This window comes from Pelobates fuscus, chromosome 1, assembly GCF_036172605.1.
Source record: "Pelobates fuscus isolate aPelFus1 chromosome 1, aPelFus1.pri, whole genome shotgun sequence".
Taxonomy (NCBI): Eukaryota; Metazoa; Chordata; class Amphibia; order Anura; family Pelobatidae; genus Pelobates; species Pelobates fuscus.
The window spans coordinates 124,787-152,591 of record NC_086317.1 but is presented as its reverse complement, the minus strand read 5'-3'; the positions used below and the strand labels follow the sequence as shown (position 1 = coordinate 152,591).

Below are 27,805 nucleotides of genomic sequence, written 5' to 3'. Positions count from 1 at the left end.
TAGCACAGGAAACCTGTGCTAGAGCATCACTGGACGTCCTCACGCTGTGTGAGGACCTCCAGCGTCGCTCATTTCCCCATAGGAAAGCATTTTCAATGCTTTCCTATGGGGAGCGCTAATGCGCATGCGCGGCATTGCCGCGCATGCGCATTAGGTCTCCCCGGCCGGTGGGCGGGATCAGTCTCGCCCACCGGCTGACGCAGTCAGAAGGAGGAGCGGCGCGGAGGGAGAAGCAGCGACGTGGGACATCGTCGCTGCCTCAGGTAAGTTACTGAAGGGGTTTTCACCCCTTCAGCAACCAGGGATTGGGGAGTGGAAGGGAGAGAGGACCTGCAGTGCCAGGAAAATGGATTGTTTTCCTGACACTGGAGTTTCCCTTTAATTGCTCTGTTGTGGAGGAGGTGACTAGAGTCCAGCTCCAGCTAGTAAAAGTGATTGCACAATCTGTCCCATGCAGAATGGGGGAGGCATTTCTTGTCAGTGTTTGTCTTCCCTAACCCTTTATAAATATTGTGTTATATAAGTGCCTGTATGATTTCCCATATGATTACGCTTTATATATTATATTCAGTGTATCACCATAAATGTGATGTAATACAGATAGGGGCTAGTCCTGAGTTTAAATACAGCATGGTGTGCTAGTTCTATTGTGTCCTGTCTGGTTTGTTGAGGAAGTCCAGTAAGAGATTTCGGGGGCCGTTGGCTGGCTGCACTAGTCTCTTGTCCCTGGAATGTGATTAAGAAATAGCTAGGCCTGAGAGCCACAAGTGCATTTGTAAAGAAAGTAGTTGGAGATAGTGTAGGCAGAGGTATCGATACCTGCCTGAGAGGAGAGAGGACATCCAGACGAAAGAGTGCTACAACCACTGCAGCCTGTCCAGTGTAAGAGGTCCCCAGAGACCCAAATCCAACTTTAGCGTCTGGGTCCCAGGTAGCAGAGCGGAATCTCACCTAATGGAGGTACTAAGCCTGAGTACGGGTGCTCCTTTACACAACTAATACATTTATACAAGTATTAGCTGCTAGGCAAGAAACAAGAGAAATATCCACATTAGGAACTGAAATGGTGACCTGCAGGGGAAGAGTAAATCCACTGTATCTCCAGCCACTGGGTCCCCTTGCGTCACAGTGTATCCAGTTCCACATTCACAGGTCCCATTACGATAACAGCTAATCTGATTTCATGATCAGCTTCATTGAGTTTCCCCACTTACGGCGAACGTCACTAGGGCAGATGCCACAGTGATAGGTCTGTACTCCTTTCTTTCAGCATCAGGGTGTCATGATTTCCACTATCATTATGTCTGATCGGCGAATATCTGCAGTCACTTCTGCGTTTTCGCCAATCCGGCCCTGCCTATGAATCTGACGTCACGCGTTTCCGTGGTAAAAGGAAGCCGAGGGCAATATGATATTTCTCAATCAATTTGTTCCAAATTGCTATGAAGTGCAGACTGAGCCTTACCAAGCTGTGTATCGAACCTTTGAACCTTTGAACCTCCAAACCGACCTTGCTGAATTCACAACTCTCTGGACACCTAACGGACTTTGACTACTCTCAGCTCTTTACTCCAAACTGACTTGGCTGAACTACAGGCTTCATTAACACAGAAAGGACTTTCGCTAATAACCATCCTCCACAAACAAGGCAAGTTCTTCAGTTATACTGGAATTGCTGTATTGTTCATATCATTCAGTTTAGATCTCTCAAAGGGGGAATCCTATTATTAATACTAAAGCCAGTTCACTGAGCTCCAATATAATCCTGTATTCAAATTGCAACCAGAATATATCCTGCACAGTTATTACATGTCTATCCTATCAATACTAAAGCCAGTTCACTGAGCTCCTATATAATCCTGTATTCAAATTGCAACCAGAATATATCCTGCACAGCAGGGCCGGACTGGGAATTAAAAGCAGCCCTGGAAAAAAATATTTACCAGCCCCATAATGCATCGCGCCAGCATAGTGTGCTCCCCCCTCTGTCTCTTTCTCCCTCCTTTCCCTGTGGCACTCTCCCTCCCCTCTGTCTCTCTATTCTCCCCCTCTGTCTCTTTCTCCCTCCTTTCCCTGTGGCACTCTCCCTCCCCCTCTGTCTCTCTATTCTCCCCCTCTGTCTCTTTCTCCCTCCTTTCCCTGTGGCACTCTCCCTCCCCCTCTGTCTCTCTATTCTCCCCCCTCTGTCTCTTTCTCCCTCCTTTCCCTATGACACTCTCCCTCCCCCTCTGTCTCTCTATTCTTACCCCTCTGTCTCTTTCTCCCTCCTTTCCCTATGGCACTCTCCCCCCCCCTCTGTCTCTCTATTCCCCCCCCCTCTGTCTCTCTATTCCCCCCCCCCCTCTGTCTCTTTCTCCCTCCTTTCCCTATGGCACTCTCCCTCCCCCTCTGTCTCTCTATTCTCCCCCCTCTGTCTCTTTCTCCCTCCCCCTCTGTCTCTCTATTCTCCCCCTCTGCCTCTTTCTCTCTATTCTCCCCCCTCTGTCTCTTTCTCCCTCCTTTCCCTGTGGCACTCTCCCTCCCCCTCTGTCTCTCTATTCTCCCCCTATGTCTCTTTCTCCCTCCTTTCCCTATAGCACTCTCCCTCCCCCTCTGCCTCTCTATTCTCCCCCTCTGTCTCTTTCTCCCTCCTTTCCCTATGGCACTCTCCCTCCCCCTCTGTCTCTCTATTCTCCCCCCTTTGTCTCTCCATTCTCCCCCCTCTGTCTCTCCATTCTCCCCCCTCTGTCTCTCCATTCTCCCCCCTCTGTCTCTCTATTCTCCCCCCTCTGTCTCTCTATTCTCCCCCCTCTGTCTCTCTATTCTCCCCCCTCTGTCTCTCTATTCTCCCCCCTCTGTCTCTCTATTCTCCCCCCTCTGTCTCTCTATTCTCCCCCCTCTGTCTCTCTATTCTCCCCCCTCTGTCTCTCTATTCTCCCCCCTCTGTCTCTCTATTCTCCCCCCTCTGTCTCTCTATTCTCCCCCCTCTGTCTCTCTATTCTCCCCCCTCTGTCTCTCTATTCTCCCCCCTCTGTCTCTCTATTCTCCCCCCTCTGTCTCTCTATTCTCCCCCCTCTGTCTCTCTATTCTCCCCCCTCTGTCTCTCTATTCTCCCCCCTCTGTCTCTCTATTCTCCCCCCTTTGTCTCTCTATTCTCCCCCCTCTGTCTCTCTATTCTCCCCCCTCTGTCTCTCTATTCTCCCCCCTCTGTCTCTCTATTCTCCCCCCTCTGTCTCTCTATTCTCCCCCCTCTGTCTCTCTATTCTCCCCCCTTTGTCTCTCTATTCTCCCCCCTCTGTCTCTCTATTCTCCCTCCTCTGTCTCTCTATTCTCCCCCCTCTGTCTCTCTATTCTCCCCCCTCTGTCTCTTTCTTCCCTGAACCCTCTACCTTTCTCCCCCCCACCCACCTGAGCAGGGCTGGTGGAAGGATTTTTGCCGCCCTAGGCAAAAAAACGATTTGCCCCCCCCCCCTCCCCCTATGTTGTGACGTAACAACCATATGACTCACCCATCTCAGCTTATTTGCCCAGATTACAGTAAAGCCACTACGTGTTGCACATAGGGATGTGCAGTGTATTTCAGTAGGATGTGTACCCGGAAATTATTCCCCTATGTTATTCTTTTAATATTATGTAATGTGAATATTTATTAAAATGTTGAGTGGATGTGTGGTGTGGGTGTGCGTCTTGTGTAGGGTGGCTGTAAGTGTAGTAGCTATGTGTTAGGTGTATGTTGTGGCTTTCTGTGCGTGATGTATAAGGCTGGCTCTGTTTATAGTTGTGCGTGATGTGCGTGGCTGCATGTGGGTAGATGTGAGTGGTATCTTTATGTGTAGCTGTGTGAGTAGCCATGAGTGAAAAGTTTGGGCCACTGTGAGTGATATGTGTGGCAATGTGTGAGGTGTAGGAAAAACATGTAAAAAGTAGAGGAATTTCCATTTAGCATAAGATGGGAAGGGAGAATCAGGGTTAGCTCTAATTGTATTGGGGGTTTGCTGTTGATTGGGATCTCAGGCAGTCCATGGGGGTTAGGGGCTGTAATGGATATAAGGAGCAGTAGGGGTGGGTCAAGACCTGTAGTGTAAGTGTCAGGGGCAGTATTGGTTGATCAGAGGCAATAGTGGGGTGGGGTGTTTTGAGCTGTAATCGTGGTTAGGTGCTGTAGTGGTTGCTTAGGGGCAAGAGTGTTGTTAGGACCTGTAATGGGGGCTGGGGGCTGTAGTGGGTTTACAAATTTGTGGGGGGTGGGGGGGGGGGGATTAGGGGCAATAATGGGGATTAGAATCAGGAAAGAGAGAGCCCTGGACTGTGGCTCTGCCTAAATGAAATGTTCAGCTTTAGGCAGAGCCACAGTCCAGGGCTCTCTCTTTCCTGTGAGTATGTCATCTCTTACTTTGTCACTATCACTCCACTTCCTTCTCTTATCACCCCCTAGCTGTACCTCTGCCTCAATTTACTATTTATTAACCTCTTTCTCCTCAATCCCCGTTATTTCGGCTCTAACTTACCTCTTTCTGGTGTGTGGTCACTCTCTCTCTCTCCTCCAGCCCCTGAGCAGCATGCCTCTGCAGTCATCTTTCCTCCTGCAGACAGCTCCTCCGTGCAGTGTTTACCAAGTGCTGGGAGGGTGCCCACAGCATGTGAGTAGAAGGAGGAGGGGACATGTTGTTACTCCCTATCCCCTCCTCTTATTCAGGACCGAGCACTCCTCCCAGCACACAGACAGCAAGACCTGGTAGGGAGACTTCTAGTGCTACCAGGTCTTGCTCTATTAAGGGAAAGTGAGGGGGCGGCCGACACCTCGCCCGGTCAGGGAAATCTTTTTATCTTCCTGCCGGCTTGTTCAGCAGCAGGCTCTCCTCTGCGGCGCCCCCAGGGAGCTGGTGGTCTAATGAAAGCGCCGGCCCTGCACCTGAGAGGAGTCAGGGGGGGCAGCCACGTTCCATGCTGCAGCCTATCTGTACCATGCTCCCTCGCGGTTCCTGTGCTGCGAATTGTGGGAACCGCGAGGGAGCATGGTAGAGAGACATGCTCCTCCCTCCTCCTTCAGCCCCCAGCATTAGTGACAGGAGTGCCGCCGGACCGGCAAGGCTGCCACCCGGTCCGGCGGCTCCAGTGTGGAATGGTATGCGGCTGCCGGCCGGCCCCCTCAGAGTGTGTGCCACCGGACCGGCCACCCGGTGGCACATACATTCCCAGCGCAGCCCCCAGGTGCCGCGGCCCACCGGGAAATTTCCCGGTATCCCGGTGGGCCAGTCCGGCCCTGCTGCACAGTTATTACATGTCTATCCTATCAATACTAAAGCCAGTTCACTGAGCTCCTATATAATCCTGTATTCAAATTGCAACCAGAATATATCCTGCACAGTTATTACATGTCTATCGTATCAATACTAAACCCAGTTCACTGAGCTCCAATATAATCCTGTATTCAACTTGCAACCAGAATATATCCTGCACAGTTATTACATGTCTATCCTATCAATACTAAAGCCAGTTCACTGCGCTCCAATATAATCCTGTATTCAAATTGCAACCAGAATATATCCTGCACAGTTATTACATGTCTATCCTATCAATACTAAAGCCAGTTCACTGAGCTCCTATATAATCCTGTATTCAACTTGCAACCAGAATATATCCTGCACAGTTATTACATGTCTATCCTATCAATACTAAAGCCAGTTCACTGCGCTCCAATATAATCCTGTATTCAACTTGCAACCAGAATATATCCTGCACAGTTATTACATGTCTATCGTATCAATACTAAACCCAGTTCACTGAGCTCCAATATAATCCTGTATTCAACTTGCAACCAGAATATATCCTGCACAGTTATTACATGTCTATCCTATCAATACTAAAGCCAGTTCACTGAGCTCCTATATAATCCTGTATTCAAATTGCAACCAGAATATATCCTGCACAGTTATTACATGTCTATCGTATCAATACTAAACCCAGTTCACTGAGCTCCAATATAATCCTGTATTCAACTTGCAACCAGAATATATCCTGCACAGTTATTACATGTCTATCCTATCAATACTAAAGCCAGTTCACTGCGCTCCAATATAATCCTGTATTCAAATTGCAACCAGAATATATCCTGCACAGTTATTACATGTCTATCCTATCAATACTAAAGCCAGTTCACTGAGCTCCTATATAATCCTGTATTCAACTTGCAACCAGAATATATCCTGCACAGTTATTACATGTCTATCCTATCAATACTAAAGCCAGTTCACTGCGCTCCAATATAATCCTGTATTCAACTTGCAACCAGAATATATCCTGCACAGTTATTACATGTCTATCGTATCAATACTAAACCCAGTTCACTGAGCTCCAATATAATCCTGTATTCAACTTGCAACCAGAATATATCTTGCACAGTTATTACATGTCTATCGTATCAATACTAAAGCCAGTTCACTGAGCTCCAATATAATCCTGTATTCAACTTGCAACCAGAATATATCCTGCACAGTTATTACATGTCTATCCTATCAATACTAAAGCCAGTTCACTGAGCTCCTATATAATCCTGTATTCAAATTGCAACCAGAATATATCCTGCACAGTTATTACATGTCTATCCTATCAATACTAAAGCCAGTTCACTGAGCTCCAATATAATCCTGTATTCAAATTGCAACCAGAATATATCTTGCACAGTTATTACATGTCTATCCTATCAATACTAAAGCCAGTTCACTGAGCTCCTATATAATCCTGTATTCAAATTGCAACCAGAATATATCCTGCACAGTTATTACATGTCTATCGTATCAATACTAAACCCAGTTCACTGAGCTCCAATATAATCCTGTATTCAAATTGCAACCAGAATATATCCTGCACAGTTATTACATGTCTATCCTATCAATACTAAAGCCAGTTCACTGAGCTCCAATATAATCCTGTATTCAAATTGCAACCAGAATATATCCTGCACAGTTATTACATGTCTATCGTATCAATACTAAACCCAGTTCACTGAGCTCCAATATAATCCTGTATTCAAATTGCAACCAGAATATATCCTGCACAGTTATTACATGTCTATCCTATCAATACTAAAGCCAGTTCACTGAGCTCCAATATAATCCTGTATTCAAATTGCAACCAGAAAATATCCTGCACAGTTATTACATGTCTATCGTATCAATACTAAAGCCAGTTCACTGAGCTCCTATATAATCCTGTATTCAAATTGCAACCAAAATATATCCTGCACAGTTATTACATGTCTATCCTATCAATACTAAAGCCAGTTCACTGAGCTCCAATATAATCCTGTATTCAAATTGCAACCAGAATATATCTTGCACAGTTATTACATGTCTATCCTATCAATACTAAAGCCAGTTCACTGAGCTCCAATATAATCCTGTATTCAAATTGCAACCAAAATATATCCTGCACAGTTATTACATGTCTATCCTATCAATACTAAAGCCAGTTCACTGAGCTCCAATATAATCCTGTATTCAAATTGCAACCAGAATATATCTTGCACAGTTATTACATGTCTATCCTATCAATACTAAAGCCAGTTCACTGAGCTCCTATATAATCCTGTATTCAAATTGCAACCAGAATATATCCTGCACAGTTATTACATGTCTATCGTATCAATACTAAACCCAGTTCACTGAGCTCCAATATAATCCTGTATTCAAATTGCAACCAGAATATATCCTGCACAGTTATTACATGTCTATCCTATCAATACTAAAGCCAGTTCACTGAGCTCCAATATAATCCTGTATTCAAATTGCAACCAGAATATATCCTGCACAGTTATTACATGTCTATCGTATCAATACTAAACCCAGTTCACTGAGCTCCAATATAATCCTGTATTCAAATTGCAACCAGAATATATCCTGCACAGTTATTACATGTCTATCCTATCAATACTAAAGCCAGTTCACTGAGCTCCAATATAATCCTGTATTCAAATTGCAACCAGAAAATATCCTGCACAGTTATTACATGTCTATCGTATCAATACTAAAGCCAGTTCACTGAGCTCCTATATAATCCTGTATTCAAATTGCAACCAGAATATATCCTGCACAGTTATTACATGTCTATCCTATCAATACTAAAGCCAGTTCACTGCGCTCCAATATAATCCTGTATTCAACTTGCAACCAGAATATATCTTGCACAGTTATTACATGTCTATCCTATCAATACTAAAGCCAGTTCACTGAGCTCCTATATAATCCTGTATTCAACTTGCAACCAGAATATATCCTGCACAGTTATTACATGTCTATCGTATCAATACTAAACCCAGTTCACTGAGCTCCAATATAATCCTGTATTCAAATTGCAACCAGAATATATCCTGCACAGTTATTACATGTCTATCCTATCAATACTAAAGCCAGTTCACTGCGCTCCAATATAATCCTGTATTCAAATTGCAACCAAAATATATCCTGCACAGTTATTACATGTCTATCCTATCAATACTAAAGCCAGTTCACTGAGCTCCAATATAATCCTGTATTCAAATTGCAACCAGAATATATCCTGCACAGTTATTACATGTCTATCCTATCAATACTAAAGCCAGTTCACTGAGCTCCTATATAATCCTGTATTCAAATTGCAACCAGAATATATCCTGCACAGTTATTACATGTCTATCGTATCAATACTAAACCCAGTTCACTGAGCTCCAATATAATCCTGTATTCAAATTGCAACCAGAATATATCCTGCACAGTTATTACATGTCTATCCTATCAATACTAAAGCCAGTTCACTGAGCTCCAATATAATCCTGTATTCAAATTGCAACCAGAATATATCCTGCACAGTTATTACATGTCTATCGTATCAATACTAAACCCAGTTCACTGAGCTCCAATATAATCCTGTATTCAAATTGCAACCAGAATATATCCTGCACAGTTATTACATGTCTATCCTATCAATACTAAAGCCAGTTCACTGAGCTCCAATATAATCCTGTATTCAAATTGCAACCAGAAAATATCCTGCACAGTTATTACATGTCTATCGTATCAATACTAAAGCCAGTTCACTGAGCTCCTATATAATCCTGTATTCAAATTGCAACCAAAATATATCCTGCACAGTTATTACATGTCTATCCTATCAATACTAAAGCCAGTTCACTGAGCTCCAATATAATCCTGTATTCAAATTGCAACCAGAATATATCTTGCACAGTTATTACATGTCTATCCTATCAATACTAAAGCCAGTTCACTGAGCTCCAATATAATCCTGTATTCAAATTGCAACCAAAATATATCCTGCACAGTTATTACATGTCTATCCTATCAATACTAAAGCCAGTTCACTGAGCTCCAATATAATCCTGTATTCAAATTGCAACCAGAATATATCTTGCACAGTTATTACATGTCTATCCTATCAATACTAAAGCCAGTTCACTGAGCTCCTATATAATCCTGTATTCAAATTGCAACCAGAATATATCCTGCACAGTTATTACATGTCTATCGTATCAATACTAAACCCAGTTCACTGAGCTCCAATATAATCCTGTATTCAAATTGCAACCAGAATATATCCTGCACAGTTATTACATGTCTATCCTATCAATACTAAAGCCAGTTCACTGAGCTCCAATATAATCCTGTATTCAAATTGCAACCAGAATATATCCTGCACAGTTATTACATGTCTATCGTATCAATACTAAACCCAGTTCACTGAGCTCCAATATAATCCTGTATTCAAATTGCAACCAGAATATATCCTGCACAGTTATTACATGTCTATCCTATCAATACTAAAGCCAGTTCACTGAGCTCCAATATAATCCTGTATTCAAATTGCAACCAGAAAATATCCTGCACAGTTATTACATGTCTATCGTATCAATACTAAAGCCAGTTCACTGAGCTCCTATATAATCCTGTATTCAAATTGCAACCAGAATATATCCTGCACAGTTATTACATGTCTATCCTATCAATACTAAAGCCAGTTCACTGCGCTCCAATATAATCCTGTATTCAACTTGCAACCAGAATATATCTTGCACAGTTATTACATGTCTATCCTATCAATACTAAAGCCAGTTCACTGAGCTCCTATATAATCCTGTATTCAACTTGCAACCAGAATATATCCTGCACAGTTATTACATGTCTATCGTATCAATACTAAACCCAGTTCACTGAGCTCCAATATAATCCTGTATTCAAATTGCAACCAGAATATATCCTGCACAGTTATTACATGTCTATCCTATCAATACTAAAGCCAGTTCACTGCGCTCCAATATAATCCTGTATTCAAATTGCAACCAAAATATATCCTGCACAGTTATTACATGTCTATCCTATCAATACTAAAGCCAGTTCACTGAGCTCCAATATAATCCTGTATTCAAATTGCAACCAGAATATATCCTGCACAGTTATTACATGTCTATCCTATCAATACTAAAGCCAGTTCACTGAGCTCCTATATAATCCTGTATTCAAATTGCAACCAGAATATATCCTGCACAGTTATTACATGTCTATCGTATCAATACTAAACCCAGTTCACTGAGCTCCAATATAATCCTGTATTCAAATTGCAACCAGAATATATCCTGCACAGTTATTACATGTCTATCCTATCAATACTAAAGCCAGTTCACTGAGCTCCAATATAATCCTGTATTCAAATTGCAACCAGAATATATCCTGCACAGTTATTACATGTCTATCGTATCAATACTAAACCCAGTTCACTGAGCTCCAATATAATCCTGTATTCAAATTGCAACCAGAATATATCCTGCACAGTTATTACATGTCTATCCTATCAATACTAAAGCCAGTTCACTGAGCTCCAATATAATCCTGTATTCAAATTGCAACCAGAAAATATCCTGCACAGTTATTACATGTCTATCGTATCAATACTAAAGCCAGTTCACTGAGCTCCTATATAATCCTGTATTCAAATTGCAACCAGAATATATCCTGCACAGTTATTACATGTCTATCCTATCAATACTAAAGCCAGTTCACTGCGCTCCAATATAATCCTGTATTCAAATTGCAACCAGAATATATCCTGCACAGTTATTACATGTCTATCCTATCAATACTAAAGCCAGTTCACTGAGCTCCAATATAATCCTGTATTCAAATTGCAACCAGAATATATCTTGCACAGTTATTACATGTCTATCCTATCAATACTAAAGCCCGTTCACTGAGCTCCAATATAATCCTGTATTCAAATTGCAACCAGAATATATCCTGCACAGTTATTACATGTCTATCGTATCAATACTAAAGCCAGTTCACTGAGCTCCTATATAATCCTGTATTCAAATTGCAACCAGAATATATCCTGCACAGTTATTACATGTCTATCGTATCAATACTAAACCCAGTTCACTGAGCTCCAATATAATCCTGTATTCAACTTGCAACCAGAATATATCCTGCACAGTTATTACATGTCTATCCTATCAATACTAAAGCCAGTTCACTGAGCTCCTATATAATCCTGTATTCAAATTGCAACCAGAATATATCCTGCACAGTTATTACATGTCTATCCTATCAATACTAAAGCCAGTTCACTGCGCTCCAATATAATCCTGTATTCAAATTGCAACCAAAATATATCCTGCACAGTTATTACATGTCTATCCTATCAATACTAAAGCCAGTTCACTGAGCTCCAATATAATCCTGTATTCAAATTGCAACCAGAATATATCCTGCACAGTTATTACATGTCTATCCTATCAATACTAAAGCCAGTTCACTGAGCTCCTATATAATCCTGTATTCAAATTGCAACCAGAATATATCCTGCACAGTTATTACATGTCTATCGTATCAATACTAAACCCAGTTCACTGAGCTCCAATATAATCCTGTATTCAAATTGCAACCAGAATATATCCTGCACAGTTATTACATGTCTATCCTATCAATACTAAAGCCAGTTCACTGAGCTCCAATATAATCCTGTATTCAAATTGCAACCAGAATATATCCTGCACAGTTATTACATGTCTATCCTATCAATACTAAAGCCAGTTCACTGAGCTCCAATATAATCCTGTATTCAAATTGCAACCAGAAAATATCCTGCACAGTTATTACATGTCTATCGTATCAATACTAAAGCCAGTTCACTGAGCTCCTATATAATCCTGTATTCAAATTGCAACCAGAATATATCCTGCACAGTTATTACATGTCTATCCTATCAATACTAAAGCCAGTTCACTGCGCTCCAATATAATCCTGTATTCAACTTGCAACCAGAATATATCTTGCACAGTTATTACATGTCTATCCTATCAATACTAAAGCCAGTTCACTGAGCTCCTATATAATCCTGTATTCAACTTGCAACCAGAATATATCCTGCACAGTTATTACATGTCTATCGTATCAATACTAAACCCAGTTCACTGAGCTCCAATATAATCCTGTATTCAAATTGCAACCAGAATATATCCTGCACAGTTATTACATGTCTATCCTATCAATACTAAAGCCAGTTCACTGCGCTCCAATATAATCCTGTATTCAAATTGCAACCAAAATATATCCTGCACAGTTATTACATGTCTATCCTATCAATACTAAAGCCAGTTCACTGAGCTCCAATATAATCCTGTATTCAAATTGCAACCAGAATATATCCTGCACAGTTATTACATGTCTATCCTATCAATACTAAAGCCAGTTCACTGAGCTCCTATATAATCCTGTATTCAAATTGCAACCAGAATATATCCTGCACAGTTATTACATGTCTATCGTATCAATACTAAACCCAGTTCACTGAGCTCCAATATAATCCTGTATTCAAATTGCAACCAGAATATATCCTGCACAGTTATTACATGTCTATCCTATCAATACTAAAGCCAGTTCACTGAGCTCCAATATAATCCTGTATTCAAATTGCAACCAGAATATATCCTGCACAGTTATTACATGTCTATCGTATCAATACTAAACCCAGTTCACTGAGCTCCAATATAATCCTGTATTCAAATTGCAACCAGAATATATCCTGCACAGTTATTACATGTCTATCCTATCAATACTAAAGCCAGTTCACTGAGCTCCAATATAATCCTGTATTCAAATTGCAACCAGAAAATATCCTGCACAGTTATTACATGTCTATCGTATCAATACTAAAGCCAGTTCACTGAGCTCCTATATAATCCTGTATTCAAATTGCAACCAGAATATATCCTGCACAGTTATTACATGTCTATCCTATCAATACTAAAGCCAGTTCACTGCGCTCCAATATAATCCTGTATTCAAATTGCAACCAGAATATATCTTGCACAGTTATTACATGTCTATCCTATCAATACTAAAGCCCGTTCACTGCGCTCCTATATAATCCTGTATTCAAATTGCAACCAGAATATATCTTGCACAGTTATTACATGTCTATCCTATCAATACTAAAGCCCGTTCACTGAGCTCCAATATAATCCTGTATTCAAATTGCAACCAGAATATATCCTGCACAGTTATTACATGTCTATCGTATCAATACTAAAGCCAGTTCACTGAGCTCCTATATAATCCTGTATTCAAATTGCAACCAGAATATATCCTGCACAGTTATTACATGTCTATCGTATCAATACTAAACCCAGTTCACTGAGCTCCAATATAATCCTGTATTCAACTTGCAACCAGAATATATCCTGCACAGTTATTACATGTCTATCCTATCAATACTAAAGCCAGTTCACTGAGCTCCTATATAATCCTGTATTCAAATTGCAACCAGAATATATCCTGCACAGTTATTACATGTCTATCCTATCAATACTAAAGCCAGTTCACTGCGCTCCAATATAATCCTGTATTCAAATTGCAACCAGAATATATCCTGCACAGTTATTACATGTCTATCCTATCAATACTAAAGCCAGTTCACTGCGCTCCAATATAATCCTGTATTCAAATTGCAACCAGAATATATCTTGCACAGTTATTACATGTCTATCCTATCAATACTAAAGCCCGTTCACTGCGCTCCTATATAATCCTGTATTCAAATTGCAACCAGAATATATCTTGCACAGTTATTACATGTCTATCCTATCAATACTAAAGCCCGTTCACTGAGCTCCAATATAATCCTGTATTCAAATTGCAACCAGAATATATCCTGCACAGTTATTACATGTCTATCGTATCAATACTAAAGCCAGTTCACTGAGCTCCTATATAATCCTGTATTCAAATTGCAACCAGAATATATCCTGCACAGTTATTACATGTCTATCGTATCAATACTAAACCCAGTTCACTGAGCTCCAATATAATCCTGTATTCAACTTGCAACCAGAATATATCCTGCACAGTTATTACATGTCTATCCTATCAATACTAAAGCCAGTTCACTGAGCTCCAATATAATCCTGTATTCAACTTGCAACCAGAATATATCCTGCACAGTTATTACATGTCTATCGTATCAATACTAAACCCAGTTCACTGAGCTCCAATATAATCCTGTATTCAACTTGCAACCAGAATATATCTTGCACAGTTATTACATGTCTATCGTATCAATACTAAAGCCAGTTCACTGAGCTCCAATATAATCCTGTATTCAACTTGCAACCAGAATATATCCTGCACAGTTATTACATGTCTATCCTATCAATACTAAAGCCAGTTCACTGAGCTCCTATATAATCCTGTATTCAAATTGCAACCAGAATATATCCTGCACAGTTATTACATGTCTATCCTATCAATACTAAAGCCAGTTCACTGAGCTCCAATATAATCCTGTATTCAAATTGCAACCAGAATATATCTTGCACAGTTATTACATGTCTATCCTATCAATACTAAAGCCAGTTCACTGAGCTCCTATATAATCCTGTATTCAAATTGCAACCAGAATATATCCTGCACAGTTATTACATGTCTATCGTATCAATACTAAACCCAGTTCACTGAGCTCCAATATAATCCTGTATTCAAATTGCAACCAGAATATATCCTGCACAGTTATTACATGTCTATCCTATCAATACTAAAGCCAGTTCACTGAGCTCCAATATAATCCTGTATTCAAATTGCAACCAGAATATATCCTGCACAGTTATTACATGTCTATCGTATCAATACTAAACCCAGTTCACTGAGCTCCAATATAATCCTGTATTCAAATTGCAACCAGAATATATCCTGCACAGTTATTACATGTCTATCCTATCAATACTAAAGCCAGTTCACTGAGCTCCAATATAATCCTGTATTCAAATTGCAACCAGAAAATATCCTGCACAGTTATTACATGTCTATCGTATCAATACTAAAGCCAGTTCACTGAGCTCCTATATAATCCTGTATTCAAATTGCAACCAAAATATATCCTGCACAGTTATTACATGTCTATCCTATCAATACTAAAGCCAGTTCACTGAGCTCCAATATAATCCTGTATTCAAATTGCAACCAGAATATATCTTGCACAGTTATTACATGTCTATCCTATCAATACTAAAGCCAGTTCACTGAGCTCCAATATAATCCTGTATTCAAATTGCAACCAAAATATATCCTGCACAGTTATTACATGTCTATCCTATCAATACTAAAGCCAGTTCACTGAGCTCCAATATAATCCTGTATTCAAATTGCAACCAGAATATATCTTGCACAGTTATTACATGTCTATCCTATCAATACTAAAGCCAGTTCACTGAGCTCCTATATAATCCTGTATTCAAATTGCAACCAGAATATATCCTGCACAGTTATTACATGTCTATCGTATCAATACTAAACCCAGTTCACTGAGCTCCAATATAATCCTGTATTCAAATTGCAACCAGAATATATCCTGCACAGTTATTACATGTCTATCCTATCAATACTAAAGCCAGTTCACTGAGCTCCAATATAATCCTGTATTCAAATTGCAACCAGAATATATCCTGCACAGTTATTACATGTCTATCGTATCAATACTAAACCCAGTTCACTGAGCTCCAATATAATCCTGTATTCAAATTGCAACCAGAATATATCCTGCACAGTTATTACATGTCTATCCTATCAATACTAAAGCCAGTTCACTGAGCTCCAATATAATCCTGTATTCAAATTGCAACCAGAAAATATCCTGCACAGTTATTACATGTCTATCGTATCAATACTAAAGCCAGTTCACTGAGCTCCTATATAATCCTGTATTCAAATTGCAACCAGAATATATCCTGCACAGTTATTACATGTCTATCCTATCAATACTAAAGCCAGTTCACTGCGCTCCAATATAATCCTGTATTCAACTTGCAACCAGAATATATCTTGCACAGTTATTACATGTCTATCCTATCAATACTAAAGCCAGTTCACTGAGCTCCTATATAATCCTGTATTCAACTTGCAACCAGAATATATCCTGCACAGTTATTACATGTCTATCGTATCAATACTAAACCCAGTTCACTGAGCTCCAATATAATCCTGTATTCAAATTGCAACCAGAATATATCCTGCACAGTTATTACATGTCTATCCTATCAATACTAAAGCCAGTTCACTGCGCTCCAATATAATCCTGTATTCAAATTGCAACCAAAATATATCCTGCACAGTTATTACATGTCTATCCTATCAATACTAAAGCCAGTTCACTGAGCTCCAATATAATCCTGTATTCAAATTGCAACCAGAATATATCCTGCACAGTTATTACATGTCTATCCTATCAATACTAAAGCCAGTTCACTGAGCTCCTATATAATCCTGTATTCAAATTGCAACCAGAATATATCCTGCACAGTTATTACATGTCTATCGTATCAATACTAAACCCAGTTCACTGAGCTCCAATATAATCCTGTATTCAAATTGCAACCAGAATATATCCTGCACAGTTATTACATGTCTATCCTATCAATACTAAAGCCAGTTCACTGAGCTCCAATATAATCCTGTATTCAAATTGCAACCAGAATATATCCTGCACAGTTATTACATGTCTATCGTATCAATACTAAACCCAGTTCACTGAGCTCCAATATAATCCTGTATTCAAATTGCAACCAGAATATATCCTGCACAGTTATTACATGTCTATCCTATCAATACTAAAGCCAGTTCACTGAGCTCCAATATAATCCTGTATTCAAATTGCAACCAGAAAATATCCTGCACAGTTATTACATGTCTATCGTATCAATACTAAAGCCAGTTCACTGAGCTCCTATATAATCCTGTATTCAAATTGCAACCAGAATATATCCTGCACAGTTATTACATGTCTATCCTATCAATACTAAAGCCAGTTCACTGCGCTCCAATATAATCCTGTATTCAAATTGCAACCAGAATATATCCTGCACAGTTATTACATGTCTATCCTATCAATACTAAAGCCAGTTCACTGAGCTCCAATATAATCCTGTATTCAAATTGCAACCAAAATATATCCTGCACAGTTATTACATGTCTATCCTATCAATACTAAAGCCAGTTCACTGAGCTCCAATATAATCCTGTATTCAAATTGCAACCAGAATATATCCTGCACAGTTATTACATGTATATGCTATCAATACTAAAGCCCGTTCACTGCGCTCCAATATAATCCTGTATTTAACTTGCAACCAGAATATATCCTGCACAGTTATTACATGTCTATCCTATCAATACTAAAGCCAGTTCACTGCGCTCCAATATAATCCTGTATTTAACGTGCAACCAGAATATATCCTGCACAGTTATTACATGTCTATCGTATCAATACTAAAGCCAGTTCACTGAGCTCCAATATAATCCTGTATTCAAATTGCAACCAGAATATATCCTGCACAGTTATTACATGTATATGCTATCAATACTAAAGCCCGTTCACTGCGCTCCAATATAATCCTGTATTTAACTTGCAACCAGAATATATCCTGCACAGTTATTACATGTCTATCCTATCAATACTAAAGCCAGTTCACTGCGCTCCAATATAATCCTGTATTTAACGTGCAACCAGAATATATCCTGCACAGTTATTACATGTCTATCGTATCAATACTAAAGCCAGTTCACTGAGCTCCAATATAATCCTGTATTCAAATTGCAACCAGAATATATCCTGCACAGTTATTACATGTATATGCTATCAATACTAAAGCCAGTTCACTGCGCTCCAATATAATCCTGTATTTAACTTGCAACCAGAATATATCCTGCACAGTTATTACATGTATATGCTATCAATACTAAAGCCAGTTCACTGCGCTCCAATATAATCCTGTATTGAAATTGCAACCAGAATATATCCTGCACAGTTATTACATGTCTATCCTATCAATACTAAAGCCAGTTCACTGCGCTCCAATATAATCCTGTATTCAAATTGCAAAAAGAATATATCCTGCACAGTTATTACATGTCTATCCTATCAATACTAAAGCCAGTTCAATGCGCTCCAATATAATCTTGTATTCAAATTGCAACCAGAATATATCTTGCACAGTTATTACATGTCTATGCTATCAATACTAAAGCCAGTTAGTTCACTGAGCTCCTATATAATCCTGTATTCAACTTGCAACCAGAATATATCTTGCACAGTTATTACATGTCTATCCTATCAATACTAAAGCCAGTTCACTGAGCTCCTATATAATCCTGTATTCAAATTGCAACCAGAATATATCCTGTACAGTTATTACATGTCTATCCTATCAATACTAAAGTTCACTGAGCTCCTATATAATCCTGTATTCAACTTGCAACCAGAATATATCTTGCACAGTTATTACATGTCTATCGTCTCAATACTAAAGCCAGTTCACTGAGCTCCAATATAATCCTGTATTCAATTTGCAACCAGAATAAATAATGCACAGTTATTACATGTCTATCGTATCAATACTAAAGCCAGTTCACTGAGCTCCTATATAATCCTGTATTCAAATTGCAACCAGAATATATCCTGCACAGTTATTACATGTCTATCGTATCAATACTAAAGCCAGTTCACTGAGCTCCTATATAATCCTGTATTCAACTTTCAACCAGAATATATCCTGCACAGTTATTACATGTCTATCGTATCAATACTAAAGCCAGTTCACTGAGCTCCTATATAATCCTGTATTCAAATTGCAACCAGAATATATATTGCACAGTTATTACATGTCTATCCTATCAATACTAAAGCCAGCTCACTGAGCTCCAATATAATCCTGTATTCAAATTGCAACAAGAATATATCCTGCACAGTTATTACATGTCTATCCTATCAATACTAAAGCCAGTTCACTGAGCTCCTATATAATCCTGTATTCAACTTGCAACCAGAATATATCCTGCACAGTTATTACATGTCTATCCTATCAATACTAAAGCCAGTTCACTGAGCTCCAATATAATCTTGTATTCAACTTGCAACCAGAATATATCCTGCACAGTTATTACATGTCTATCCTATCATTACTAAAGCCAGTTCACTGAGCTCCTATATAATCCTGTATTCAAATTGCAACCAGAATATATCCTGCACAGTTATTACATGTCTATCCTATCAATACTAAAGCCAGTTCACTGAGCTCCAATATAATCCTGTATTCAAATTGCAACCAGAATATATCCTGCACAGTTATTACATGTCTATCGTATCAATACTAAAGCCAGTTCACTGAGCTCCTATATAATCCTGTATTCAAATTGCAACCAGAATATATCTTGCACAGTTATTACATGTCTATCCTATCATTACTAAAGCCAGTTCACTGAGCTCCTATATAATCCTGTATTCAAATTGCAACCAGAATATATCTTGCACAGTTATTACATGTCTATCCTATCAATACTAAAGCCAGTTCACTGAGCTCCAATATAATCCTGTATTCAAATTGCAACCAGAATATATCTTGCACAGTTATTACATGTCTATCCTATCAATACTAAAGCCAGTTCACTGAGCTCCTATATAATCCTGTATTCAACTTGCAACCAGAATATATCCTGCACAGTTATTACATGTCTATCCTATCAATACTAAAGCCAGTTCACTGCTCTCCTATATAATCCTGTATTCAAATTGCAACCAGAATGTATCTTGCACAGTTATTACATGTCTATCCTATCAATACTAAAGCCAGTTCACTGAGCTCCTATATAATCCTGTATTCAACTTGCAACCAGAATATATCCTGCACAGTTATTACATGTCTAACCTATCAATACTAAAGCCAGTTCACTGAGCTCCTATATAATCCTGTATTCAACTTGCAACCAGAATATATCCTGCACAGTTATTACATGTCTATCCTATCAATACTAAAGTCAGTTCACTGCGCTCCTATATAATCCTGTATTCAAATTGCAACCAGAATATATCCTGCACAGTTATTACATGTATATGCTATCAATACTAAAGTCAGTTCACTGCGCTCCAATATAATCCTGTATTCAAATTGCAACCAGAATATATCCTGCACAGTTATTACATGTCTATCCTATCAATACTAAAGCCAGTTCACTGCGCTCCAATATAATCCTGTATTCAACTTGCAACCAGAATATATCTTGCACAGTTATTACATGTCTATCCGATCAATACTAAAGCCAGTTCACTGCGCTCCTATATAATCCTGTATTCAAATTGCAACCAGAATATATCCTGCACAGTTATTACATGTATATGCTATCAATACTAAAGTCAGTTCACTGCGCTCCAATATAATCCTGTATTCAAATTGCAACCAGAATATATCCTGCACAGTTATTACATGTCTATCGTATCAATACTAAAGCCAGTTCACTGCGCTCCAATATAATCCTGTATTCAAATTGCAACCAGAATATATCCTGCACAGTTATTACATGTCTATCGTATCAATACTAAAGCCAGTTCACTGAGCTCCAATATAATCCTGTATTCAAATTGCAACCAGAATATATCTTGCACAGTTATTACATGTCTATGCTATCAATACTAAAGCCAGTTCACTGAGCTCCTATATAATCCTGTATTCAAATTGCAACCAGAATATATCCTGCACAGTTATTACATGTCTATGCTATCAATACTAAAGCCAGTTCACTGAGCTCCTATATAATCCTGTATTCAAATTGCAACCAGAATATATCCTGCACAGTTATTACATGTCTATCCTATCAATACTAAAGCCAGTTCACTGCGCTCCAATATAATCCTGTATTCAAATTGCAACCAGAATATATCCTGCACAGTTATTACATGTCTATCGTATCAATACTAAAGCCAGTTCACTGAGCTCCTATATAATCCTGTATTCAACTTGCAACCAGAATATATCCTGCACAGTTATTACATGTCTATGCTATAAATACTAAAGCCAGTTCACTGCGCTCCTATATAATCCTGTATTCAAATTGCAACCAGAATATATCCTGCACAGTTATTACATGTCTATCCTATCAATACTAAAGCCAGTTCACTGAGCTCCTATATAATCCTGTATTCAAATTGCAACCAGAATATATCCTGCACAGTTATTACATGTCTATCCTATCAATACTAAAGCCAGTTCACTGAGCTCCAATATAATCCTGTATTCAACTTGCAACCAGAATATATCTTGCACAGTTATTACATGTCTATCGTATCAATACTAAAGCCAGTTCACTGAGCTCCTATATAATCCTGTATTCAAATTGCAACCAGAATATATCCTGCACAGTTATTACATGTCTATCCTATCAATACTAAAGCCAGTTCACTGAGCTCCTATATAATCTTGTATTCAAATTGCAACCAGAATATATCCTGCACAGTTATTACATGTCTATCGTATCAATACTAAAGCCAGTTCACTGAGCTCCTATATAATCTTGTATTCAAATTGCAACCAATATATCCTGCACAGTTATTACATGTCTATCCTATCAATACTAAAGCCAGTTCACTGCGCTCCAATATAATCCTGTATTCAAATTGCAACCAGAATATATCCTGCACAGTTATTACATGTCTATGCTATCAATACTAAAGCCAGTTCACTGAGCTCCTATATAATCCTGTATTAAAATTGCAACCAGAATATATCCTGCACAGTTATTACATGTCTATCCTATCAATACTAAAGCCAGTTCACTGAGCTCCTATATAATCCTGTATTCAAATTGCAACCAGAATATATCCTGCACAGTTATTACATGTCTATCGTATCAATACTAAAGCCAGTTCACTGAGCTCCTATATTATTATTATTATTATTATTATTATTATTATTATTTTATTATTTATATAGCGCCAACAAATTCCGTAGCGCTGTACAATGGGTGGACTAACAGACACATAATTGAGATCAGACCACTGGACGTACAGGAACAGAGGGGGTTGAGGGCCCTGCTCAATGAGCTTACATGCTAGAGGGAGTGGGGTATAGTGACACAAACGGGTTAAAGTAGGGGAATTAAATAGTTTGTTAGAGAAGGGTTTATTGAGTGCTTGGTAGGTCATTTTTGACAGTTGCAGGAAAGGAGTCATGGGGTGGGGGATGAGAAGCCTGCTGACAGTTTAATTGATACGCTTTAACGAAGAAGTGAGTTTTCAAAGATTTTTTGAAGGAGTGGAGGCTGGGTGAAAGTCTGATTGAGGAGGGAAGGGAGTTCCACAGAATAGGTGCAGCCCTAGAGAAGTCTTGAAGGCGAGCGTCAGAGGTGGGGATCCGGGCAGAGGATAGGCGTAGGTCTTGGGATGAGCGCAGGGGTCTCGACGGGACATACTTGTGTATGAGGGAGGATAGGTATGTTGGAGCAGCATTATGTAGGGATTTGTAAGCAAGTGACAGAATTTTGAATTGGGCCCTATATCTAACTGGAAGCCGATGCAGGGACTGACAGAGCGTGGAGGCGTGGGAGGTGCGACCGGACAGGAAAATAAGCCTCGCAGCCGCGTTCATTACAGATTGCAGCGGTGCAAGCTGGGAACATGTAAGACCGGTCAGAAGGGGATTGCAGTAGTCGAGGCGAGAGAGAACAACAGCATGAACCAATATCTTAGCCGCGTCCGGCGTTAGATATGGGCGGATGCGCGCTATGTTCTTGAGTTGGAAGCGACAGGATTTGACTATCGATTGGACATGGGAAGTAAAAGAGAGGTCAGAATCGAAAAGAACCCCTAGGCAGCGAGCCTGCGAGGTAGAGGTGATAGTAGCGCCGTTGACTTGGATGGAGACAACAGGAGTAGCAGCACTTGAGGGAGGAAAAACTAGAAGTTCTGTTTTGGACAGGTTGAGTTTAAGGAAGTGAGCAGCCATCCAGTTGGAAATAGCAGAGAGGCAGTCAGAAACACGAGTCAAGGTGGGCGGAGAGAGATCAGGGGAGGACAGGTAGATTTGCGTGTCATCTGCATATAAATGATATTGGAAACCAAAGGAGCTGATGAGTTTACCAAGGGAGGCAGTATAGATGGAGAACAATAGGGGGCCGAGGACAGATCCTTGGGGGACGCCGATAGAGAGGGGTTGGTGAGAAGAGGCAGAACCAGAGAAAGAAACACTGAAAGAGCGCTGGGAGAGGTAGGAGGAGCACCAGGAGAGAGCAGTATCCCGTAGACCAAAGTTACGAAGAATGTGAAGAAGCTGTTGATGATCCACAGTGTCAAATGCGGCAGAAAGATCAAGGAGGATTAGGATAGAGTATTGGCCGTGAGATTTAGCAGCAATTAAGTCGTTGGATACTTTGGTCACAGCAGTTTCGACAGAGTGACCAGCGCGGAATCCAGACTGAAGGGGGTCAAGCAGAGAGTTGGATTCGAGAAAGTCTGTCAATCTGGCGTACACAACTCTCTCGAGGATCTTGGAGGCAAATGGGAGTAGCGAGATAGGGCGGTAGTTGGATGGGGAGTTGGGATCAAGGTTGGGCTTTTTCAGAATCGGGGTTACGGTTGCATGTTTGAAGGGTGAGGGAAATGTGCCAGAGGAAAGGGAGAGATTGAAAACGCTAGCGAGAGGAAGAGCAAGAAAGGGAGACAAAGTGCGGATGAGATGCGAGGAAATAGGATCGAGAGAGCAGGTGGTGGGGCGGGAGGACAGGAGCAGTGCAGAAACCTCTTGTGCTGTAGCAGGTGCAAATGTGCATAGGATGGCAGGGGGAGTGGGGTTGGGTGATATAATGATAGGGGAAGGAGAGAGATTAGAGATCTCTTTCCTGATTGTAGAGATCTTCTCAGTGAAATGAGATGCAAAGTTTGTGGCGGACAAGGTGGTGGAAGGAGGGGTAGTCACAGGGCGAAGAAGAGCATCAAAAGTGTGAAACAGGTGTTTGGGTTGATGGGACAGTGTGCTTATGAGGGTTTTGAAGTAGTTTACTTTTGCAGAGGAAAGAGCCATGCTGTAGGAGCGCAGCATAAATTTATAGTGGACAAAGTCAGATGCAGAGTGAGACTTTCTCCAGCAGCGTTCAGCAGTTCTGGAACATTTTTGGAGGTAACGGGTCAGCTTAGTGTGCCAGGGTTGTAGTTGGGGGCGCTTGCTGTGTTTAACTGTAGGAGGTGCCATGATGTCAAGTTGAGAGGAGAGAGTGGAGTTGTAGAGTGAGGTTGCAGAGTTAGGGCAGTTGAGATTTGAGATGGGTAAAAGGAGTGTTTGGAGTGTGGTGGAGAAGTGCTGGAGATCGAGGGAGTTGAGGTTTCTGCGAGGTTGGAGAGTTGATGGTGTTGAAATTTTGGTATGAGGTATGCAGATGTTAAATGTTAGCAGATGGTGGTCAGACAAAGGAAATGGATCAGTGGAAAGATCAGAGGTGGTACAGAGATTGGTGAAGATGAGGTCAAGAGTGTTTCCTGCGGTGTGAGTTGCGGAGGAGGAAATCTGTGTGAGTCCAAAGGAGGAGGTTACAGAGAGCAGACGGGAGGCATCAGGGCAGTTGAGCTTGTTGATAGGGATATTGAAGTCCCCAAGTATGAGAGAGGGAGTGCTAGAGGAAAGAAAATGGGGTAACCAGGAGGAAAAGTGTTCAATAAATAGTTTAGGGTGACCGGGGGGGCGATAGATGATGGCAATTCTTAAAGGAGTGGGCTTAAAAAGGCGTACAGTGTGAACTTCAAAGGAAGTAAAGGATAGGGCAGGGGCAGGGAGGATAGGTTGAAAGGTGCATTGAGGGGAGAGAAGGATGCCTACACCACCTCCTTTACAGTCGAGTCTAGGAGTATGGGAGAACTGTAGACCACCGAAACATAAAGAAGCAGGAGTAGCGGTATCGGATGGGGACAGCCAGGTCTCAGTGAGTGCCAATATTGTGAGCGAGTTAGAGATGATGAGGTCATGTATGGCTGTAGATTTGATGTTAGTGCAAATGGAGCGAGCGTTCCAGAGTGCACACTGAATTTTGGTAGAGGAGGATAAACTGCAGGGTATTTGGAGGAGGTTTGCATGGTTTCTATTTATTTTGGTGTGAGCAGATGAGGTGTGGGGCCCTGGGTTGGGAGAGACGTCACCAGCTGCCAGAAGTAGGAGGAGAGATAGTGACAGGAGGTGTGAATGGGTTTTATATGGGCGGCGACTAGGGTGAGATTGGGTTAGAGCAGGAGAGAGAGAATAGAGAAATGAGTGCAGGGCTTGAGATGAGAGAAGGGGGGAGAGCACTGTTCAGGTTTGTTAGAAGTGGTCTTTTAAAACTGACTGTGGAAGACAGGGATGATAGGGTCAAAACAGGACTGCAATAAAATCTATGGAATGGAGATGCACAGAAGAGGTGAGGATTGGTCAAGCAAGACATTTGGGTGGGTATCAATAAAATAAGGGGGGGGGGGGGCAAAAATAACAGAGAAAGTCTTTAGAGATAAGCAGAATGTTAAATAACATTTAAGTTAATAAACCAGTGATGAGCAGGGCAGGGAGCAACTAGCCTTAGCATGCAGGACAAGATAAACTGCAGAATATATGCATGTATGCGTGAGCAAACACACACATCCATATATATATATATATCTATATATATACATACAAATACACATATGTATATACACACACACATACATATATTAAAGAACAAGCACACCCAGTTAAGATACAATGACAAAGAAATGGTGGTTAGAGATACATAGTTTAAAAGTATGCAAGTGGTCAAAATTCAATACAATTATAGTGTCCAGTATTAAGAGTAGATAGTTTCCTCCATAGTGTACCTTGCAGAAACTCAGATATGCATAAGGCCTTTTCCTTCAAGCTGTAGGTGATATGATCCTGTATTCAACTTGCAACCAGAATATATCCTGCACAGTTATTACATGTCTATCCTATCAATACTAAAGCCAGTTCACTGAGCTCCTATATAATCCTGTATTCAAATTGCAACCAGAAAATATCCTGCACAGTTATTACATGTCTATCCTATCAATACTAAAGCCAGTTCACTGAGCTCCTATATAATCCTGTATTCAAATTGCAACCAGAAAATATCCTGCACAGTTATTACATGTCTATCCTATCAATACTAAAGCCAGTTCACTGAGCTCCTATATAATCCTGTATTCAAATTGCAACCAGAAAATATCCTGCACAGTTATTACATGTCTATCGTATCAATACTAAAGCCAGTTCACTGCGCTCCAATATAATCCTGTATTCAAATTGCAACCAGAATATATCTTGCACAGTTATTAAATGTCTATCGTATCAATACTAAAGCCAGTTCACTGCGCTCCAATATAATCCTGTATTCAAATTGCAACCAGAATATATCCTGCACAGTTATTACATGTCCATCGTATCAATACTAAAGCCAGTTCACTGAGCTCCAATATAATCTTGTATTCAACTTGCAACCAGAATATATCCTGCACAGTTATTACATGTCTATCCTATCAATACTAAAGCCAGTTCACTGCGCTCCTATATAATCCTGTATTCAAATTGCAACCAGAATATATCCTGCACAGTTATTACGTCTATCCTATCAATACTAAAGCCAGTTCACTGAGCTCCAATATAATCCTGTATTCAAATTGCAACCAGAATATATCTTGCACAGTTATTACATGTCTATCCTATCAATACTAAAGCCAGTTCACTGAGCTCCAATATAATCCTGTATTCAAATTGCAACCAGAATATATCCTGCACAGTTATTACATGTCTATCCTATCAATACTAAAGCCAGTTCACTGAGCTCCTATATAATTCCTAGATTTTACTAGTAACATGACGTAAAGTCATGATTTTATTAAAGACACGGAGGCGAGTATTATGCATATCTCTTTCTTTATTTCCTCAGCAGCAAAGATAGAGGAATATAAATATTATCAAAAATGAAAGAAAAAACTGTACAGGCATAACGAGTAGCCAATCACATAACAGAGGAAGTAGCTATATAAGTCCTGTGTCTCCCACAATCCCCCTCTTTCTTGCGCAACCGAAGACCAGGTAAGATAAACGATGTCCCACTTGATCCAAACAGGAAACGGGAAACAAAACGAGAACTTCAAGCTAAAAAAGATAGAAAAACATGGTAATTTCCAAACTCAAACTGTAGACTTACCAAACATAAACGTGAGGGATCTACATGAAACATGATGCTGAAATAGAATATATATACATGATTAGGAATCAATATAAAAACTGTCAAATCATCCGAGCATGATAAAAACCACACAGTACAAAAAAACATGAACTCAATACAGACCCAATTGTCCACGTACTCGTATTGCACCGAAGCATCTCCAATCCCAAATCCACACCGGGAGGGTGGGAGGGAATAATACTCGCCTCCGTGTCTTTAATAAAATCATGACTTTACGTCATGTTACTAGTAAAATCTAGGAATTTTATTAAAGACAC

General features: G+C 40.0%; 1 protein-coding gene across 2 annotated transcripts in view; it reads right to left on the bottom strand.

Moving 5' to 3' along the window:
* LOC134601056 (zinc finger protein 182-like) overlaps positions 1–27,805 on the bottom strand; it is a 108,546-nt gene that overhangs the window by 26,889 nt on the left and 53,852 nt on the right. The gene's annotated exons all lie outside the window — the stretch shown is intronic.